Source organism: Arachis hypogaea, chromosome 6, assembly GCF_003086295.3.
Source record: "Arachis hypogaea cultivar Tifrunner chromosome 6, arahy.Tifrunner.gnm2.J5K5, whole genome shotgun sequence".
In the NCBI taxonomy this organism is placed as follows: domain Eukaryota; kingdom Viridiplantae; phylum Streptophyta; class Magnoliopsida; order Fabales; family Fabaceae; genus Arachis; species Arachis hypogaea.
The window spans coordinates 69753717-69760669 of NC_092041.1; the positions used below are offsets into that span (position 1 = coordinate 69753717).

The 6953-nt window shown below is 33.5% G+C and overlaps 1 long non-coding RNA gene across 1 annotated transcript; it reads left to right on the forward strand.

Moving 5' to 3' along the window:
- The first annotated feature begins 4933 nt into the window (after positions 1-4933).
- Positions 4934-6596, forward strand: LOC112698188 (uncharacterized). Its single transcript, XR_003151420.3, has 3 exons — positions 4934-5379; positions 5954-6103; positions 6351-6596. It is a non-coding gene; the product is annotated as an uncharacterized lncRNA (long non-coding RNA).
- Positions 6597-6953: the final 357 nt, after the last annotated feature.

Sequence of the window (6953 nt, forward strand, 5' to 3'; positions counted from 1 at the left end):
TTTAGAGCTATGAACAACTAAATCCATTTCATTGGGTAGGGAGCTTTGTTGTAATTTGATGGATCAATACTAGTTTTCTTCAATCTTCTTCTATCTTTTCTCTTGATTTTACTTGAAAGCTTTCGATCTTCATCCCATTGGGTAGTTATCTTGGAAAAGAAACTATTCAAACTTGGATCCCTTCTGAACCTTGAAAGAGGAATGAAGAGATCAAGCTAGAAATGCTTTCTCATGCTGGACCAAATTGGGTTTGGATGGATATGTGACTATAATCCTCTCAAAACTTGATTTGGGAAATGCATGTGGTATAATCAGTGACCACACTTCATCTCTTCTCATGAACAATTGACCAAGGAATTGGCTATTGATCAAGATTTGAGAGATTGAATTGCAAGAAATTGTAATTCAATCTAAGATTGCCAAGGAGATCAATGAATGCATTGATTGAGGAAGAGATGAAAATGAACTTGATCCGGAGAATTGCAACATCTCCTGTGCCCAATGAACTCTCCAATTCTGATCTCACCCATTCTCTTTAATTTCTACATTTATTTTCATGAGCAAACACCCCATTCCCATTTACAATTCTGCAATTTAATTTCAGTCATTTACTTCTAGTTCTTTAATTCTAGCATTTACTTTTCCGTCATTTACATTCCTGCCATTTTATTTTCTGCAACTCTCAATCCAAATTCTGAATTCGCTCAACTAGAACAATCTTCTAATTAATGTTTCTTGATCAATCAATCCCTGTGGGATTCGACCTCACTCTATTGTGAGTTTTTACTTGACGACAAATTCGGTACACTTGCCGAAGGAAATTTGTTGAGAGACAATTTCCACCTGCATCAGTTGGTCACATCGCTTACAGGTGTCGCATATGCGAGTTTTGCAGAATGGGAAAAAATGCTAAGTGCTGCAGAATTTTAATTTTGCACACCAAACTTTCGATGCGCATAACTTTCTCATTTTAAAACATTTTTCATCCGTTCTTTGAACGACATAAACTTCACAGACCCAGTTTTCATATGAAACAAGTTTAAAGGAATTTGAGGGGTCTGGAGGCCAAGTTATGGCTCATCGAAATTCAGCCAAAAATCATATTTTTACAAAATCTTCCAAACCTCTATTTTCACAAAACATAACTCATTACTAACATTTTATACTTAAAAATAGTACCAAAACATACCATTTACAGCAACACAACCCCACATACTACTATAACCAATGATACCTCAATTATACTAATAAGATCATCAATAATTCATCACATAAACATATTCACTCTCATAACTTTGTCAATCATCATTAAATCATCATTAAGCATTCCAACCTATCCTATGGGCATTTAGCCTAAGTTTTCACAATACATTATATATTAAATACGAGAAACCAAAACCATACGTTGGCCGATTTCCTCGTATGACCTAAGAACAACCCCACAAGGCAAGCTCACAAGTTCCACCACCAAAAGTTAGCCTCTAAAGTTTCCAATAAAGTTTCCATCTCCTCATTTATACTCCAATACATATATATATACACCCAACACATATTATCACACATGTATACCAAAAATTTAATACCCAACACACATAATCAAGGAATTAACTAAGGTTCAAGGATTCTCACCTTACCCAAGCACCAATGGAGCATGATTAAACATTTTTCTCAAGCTAATCGGATCCTATAATATAAAAGAACCAAAATCTCAACACTCACTATATCCAAATTTTGAAAATTTGGGGAAAGGAGAATTGAAACTTAAGAAGTTGCTTCCTTACCTGATTATGTATCGGGCTTTGTAGAGCTTGACGCCACAGACGCGTGGCCCCAAATGGTGTGGTGATCGGAGTTCGGAGTGAGAAGATATGGTGATATGAATGGAAGACAAGGATTTTGGAAACCTTCCTTCTCTTCCCTTATATGTTTCAATGTGAAACAACAATGAGGAAGAAGGAGATGAGCTGAAGCTCATTTTGTTCATGGGTTGGGTTGGGCCCGGTTTGACCGGTTTGGCTCACTTTTGCCCAATCTTGGGCTAAATTCTTTAATATTAGTGTCAAAATTCTTAATTTAATTAGATCTATCTCATTAAACTATCAAATTCATATTTCTAATTCCTTTTATAAAAAATTAATTTATTAACTAATTATTCATTAATTTTACAGGGTTTACAGAGAGCAGAAGGAAGAAAAATTGGTGTAAATAGAAATACTTGTGGCAGCAATTCAATTGCAGAATTTAACACCAGTAACAAAACAAAGAGGTCTTAAGTGAACATGAACTGTAACTAAATAATCTAAAAACTAGATACCATAAACTAGTGTATACAAATAACAAATAATCTACGGTTAGTTAAGTTCGTTGAGTTGAAACCAATGCTCACTAGCGTTGTCCATAATGGTCTTTCTCAATTAATTGGAGGGTCCCTAAACCAAGTCTATGGTAGTTGTGATTAGCACCTGATTCTTAGATATCTAAAGGCCCCAAAAAAAAGCAAATCCAAAATCAAGAGGTCACTAGAGAGCCCAACGAGCAGCCAATAAGAAGGCCTTACAAAATTTTTAAAACACGTAGGAATAAAACGGTTGACATTCTCACCTTTGGTGGTATCTTAGGATTGAACGAATATTCCATATTCAACTACCTTAGTACCCATAAGGCAGAATCTTGTCTTTATATCCCTACCAAATGTGAACTTTACTTGTGTTGGTTATATCTTATCAATAAAGTTAAACTCAAAAACATACTTCATAGGCAGAATATGTTTGCCCTTATCTATAAGCTTTTGGACAAAGAGCTACAAAACACATATACACACTATCTTCCACATTAAAAACCACCAAAATGGTGACAATGAAAATCCAATATCAGTAATGTCACTATCTCAAATTACAAGCTCAGATCCATTTCTAAAAGCTAAAAGAAACAATGACATACACAATTAGTATTATTGCAACTACTAAAAATCTAACATGTTCCACAACCTATGATGCCCAAACACTTCAGTTTTGTTCAACTATGCATATTGAATGTGCATATGCATCAAATACTAACATTTTAAACTTCTTACATTGTTAATAACTTTTTCATAAATTTCAGAATATACATATGCAACACAGTATACCACTCGTTTAAAGAAAAAAATGGAAACAAAACACAATAAAAGGTCATCGGATATTTTCATAAACTTTTTTATTTTTAAAAAGTTTGAATCTATTCAACTCACTGCTGATAGCTCATGGGGTATTCAATAATCAATTAGATCTAAATCCAACCAATAATTTTCACATCACTATAACAAAGTCAATAAAAGATTGATCTTTTGTACCAATTTTCACAATTGGATACTGAAATGACGAACTCAAGAAGCTGCAACAAGTAATTTAAAATTATAGAGATAAGATTGAAAAATCTCAAATTTAACTCAGTTCCTGTTCCTTCCAACTGAACAATTATAGCCCTCCAATAGTGAGATTTCCAGGAATAGTGAACCTCACTTACTACATAAGAATCTCTATTTTCAAAAATCAAATCAAAATATATAAAACATGAAACTTTATTTAAAAGAATTTGAAAAGGGGGGTAAGTACTTATTTGCGTTCCCTGGACCTAGTAGCAGACTCTTATCATGTGTCTCTGCTTCTAAAGAGTGGCCTTGTCCACTGGTTCCTCCACCACCCTTCTCTTCCCTTTTGCCACCGCAACTACCCCTCCTGATTATTACTATTTTTTTTCAAAATTAACACAGGTAGATCAAAGTACTCACAAGCTTAATCGCAACCTCTTTATTTGTCTGAATATTGATACCCACACAAAAATTTTTAAAATAAATTAATCTGAAAAACTTAATCGGGAAATTCAGAAATTAGTTTAATTATGCACACACAAAAAAAGAAAGGAGAGAAAGCTCAATGAGATAGATCTCTCTAAAGGATCCACTACTAAATTTTCGATTGATACGGAACTTATTCCCAACTCAAGGCTCCATTAAAGGTCAAGTTCTTTTGACCAAAACTCTAAAAAGGCTTGGGAAATTTGAGAAGAAAAATGGAACACAAGCAACAGAGTTTAAGCTCTATGACTTGAAGAAGTAGGTCATGGAGTCGTTGTGAAAGAAGGCAAAGGATAGTGGGTAGAGGAAGAAGTGGAGGGACATCGCAAAGAAGAAGATGGCAGAGAAAGTGGGTGACAGAAAAAGCGGAGGCTCATCTCTGCAGCAAGTAGGGGTTTGGTTCTCACATTTTATATTGGGCAATTTTAAAATATTAAAAGAGTTGTTATCTTTAAGTGTAATTTTTAATAAATTAATAATAAATTAAATATAAACTATTAGATCGTTTATCAATCTAATCTAACGCTTCAAATTTTATGGTGTATTAGATAAGCTCAAAAGATTTGAGCTGATTTTATATATACTAGTCCAAAAAAAAGGAAAAAAAAGAGAGAATAATATACAGCATAATGATTTTAGTTTGCAAAGCGAAAGTTTTAATTTGGGAAGGAGAAATGATTGATAAATCCCTTGCCATAAAAAAATTGATACATTACGAGTGTTATGTATTAAAGTTGAAATTAATCCTGTCAACAACCCTGGATAAATATGGATGATTTGTAGTTTATATAGCATTTAATTGTTATTGACACAACAAATAGACCGGTAATGGTTTCATATTGAAACTAATTAAGGTTTTAATTAGTTTATAATTTGGTAGTATTTCATATAATTACGCTTTTCCCAAATTTTCCTTGTATTTTATGACTTTTTTTCTTGGGACAAGTTTGCCTAAAAATTTTTTGAGCTGATCTAATGCACCGTACAATTTAAACCATTAGATTAGATTAATAAATAATCTAATGGTTTATATTTAATTTATTTATAATTTATTATGAATTACAATAAGAGATACAAATTTTTTTATATTTTAAAATTGCCATATATAAAATTTCAGAACCAAACCCTCATTTCAACTGCTTGCTGCCTTCTTCCTCTTTGTGATGACCTTCTGCTTCTTCCTCTATCCTTAAGGCTTTGCTCTCGAAAAGCGCTGTCGTCATTGATGACGACATCACTGCTGTTGCTCCTCTTCATAATCATCATCCTATTCCTCATCAGTTCCCATAGGTGTCCACCATTGAATGCTCATCCTCCTCCGCAGCTGAGCCTTTTGGCAATGAGATTCATGCTACTGTGGCAAGTGGAGTTCCAGCAACCTCGTTATCATCAGGAAGCGGTGGTAGTGAAGGAGAATGGGCAGTTACTATGGCAAAGGGGAAGAGAAGGGCGGTGGAGGAACTAGTGGACAAGGCCATCCTTCAGAAGTAGAGACGCATGACCAAGAATCGTTAGTCTACTGCTAGGTCCAGGAACGCAAACAGGTACTTACCGCATTTTTCAAATTTTTTTAATAAAGTTTCATTTCTTATATATTTTTATTTGATGTTTGGAAAATAGAGATTCTTATATGGTAAGTGAGGTTCATTATTTTTGGAAATTTCACTATTGGGGGTTTTACTGAATTAAAGTTGAGATTTTTTTTTCTCTTTTATTGATTAAGTTGATTGGCTGTAGGCTGAAAACAAAAAGAAGAGGTTGAAAGAGTTATGTAACATATCTCACTTTTTGTTAACTCAATATTGCTTTAGTATAGATAGTAGAGAGATATTTAAATTAGTTTTATTATTAACGCTGTGATTGTTGTATAGTAGGGTTTAAATGGTTTGATATGGATCGGATATGACTGATAAGATGATATAATGGCGTAGTCTTATACATGTAGTCAATGCAATCTAGCTAGGAAAAGCTCTTTTTTCTGTGTATGATGAATTTGATAATAATCACTCCCACGTTGAATAGTTAGTGCTATATTGGTTTGGTTAGGAACTTAGGATATAGATACTTCAAATATTTATTGATAATATTGATTTGATTTTTAATTTTGGTGGGGTGCAGAAGAAGGAGGTGCTTGATGAGGGAAGATGAAGATGCTTGGGCAAAGAAATACATGCTTATAATAAAAGGAAAACTCTAGTTGTAAGCAAAGTTCCTTTGCCTGATTACTGTGCAGATCTTGATGAGCGTCATGGATCAACACAAAAGGAGGTAGAGTATATCTACCCTTTTTTAATGTCTGATTTCTATTTTTGTGTGTGGAAGGATTTAGAAGTGTACTTAACTTTGTTAAGTGTTCTGTAGATTAGAATGTCTACAGACATTGAACAAAAAGTAGAAAAATCTTTTGAATAACTCACAATCAGTGGGGGAAGCGTTTGCTAGTTTTCCTTCTGTATCCATTGAATTGGGATAGAAACAATCATTAACTGCTACGAAATCTGTCTCTTCACAACAGATTGATTCTTCAAAGGATAAATTTAATGTTGCTCTAAAAGAAAGGCAGGAACAACATAGCTTCCACAATTCATTCTGGAAGAGGAAATAGGATCTTTGCGCTGGGGCTAATTGCAAACTAATTTGTACTCAACCTTGTTTTTACTCAACCTTTTTGTAATTTATGTTATTTGATACTAGTTTTTTTGCCTATTTCATTAAGTTGTTTAACAATATTTGGATCTTATACAACAATGTTATTTGATTTTTTCCTTAAGTGTTTACAAATTAGCTTATATCAGATATCACCGATCCAAAGACAACCAAGATGTTGAAATTTTTGGTTTTCAAGATTAAGATGCCTATTTAGTCCCTTATTAGTTTAACACTTCAATGGATTATTAATTCCCAAATTCCTTAGGTTCAAGAGGTCTGTGTAATACAAAAATTCCTTCATGTGAGATTTTGGGACCAAAAATTGTTGCACTCTACGAGACACGCCATGCATTTTTTTGCTATGTCATCAAAAGGGAATAATGTATATATGCTACAACATTTGGTAAAAGTAAGAGTTTCCAAAAGTGACCGTTAATGAAACTTTCTAACAAGATCAAGCCATGAAAAT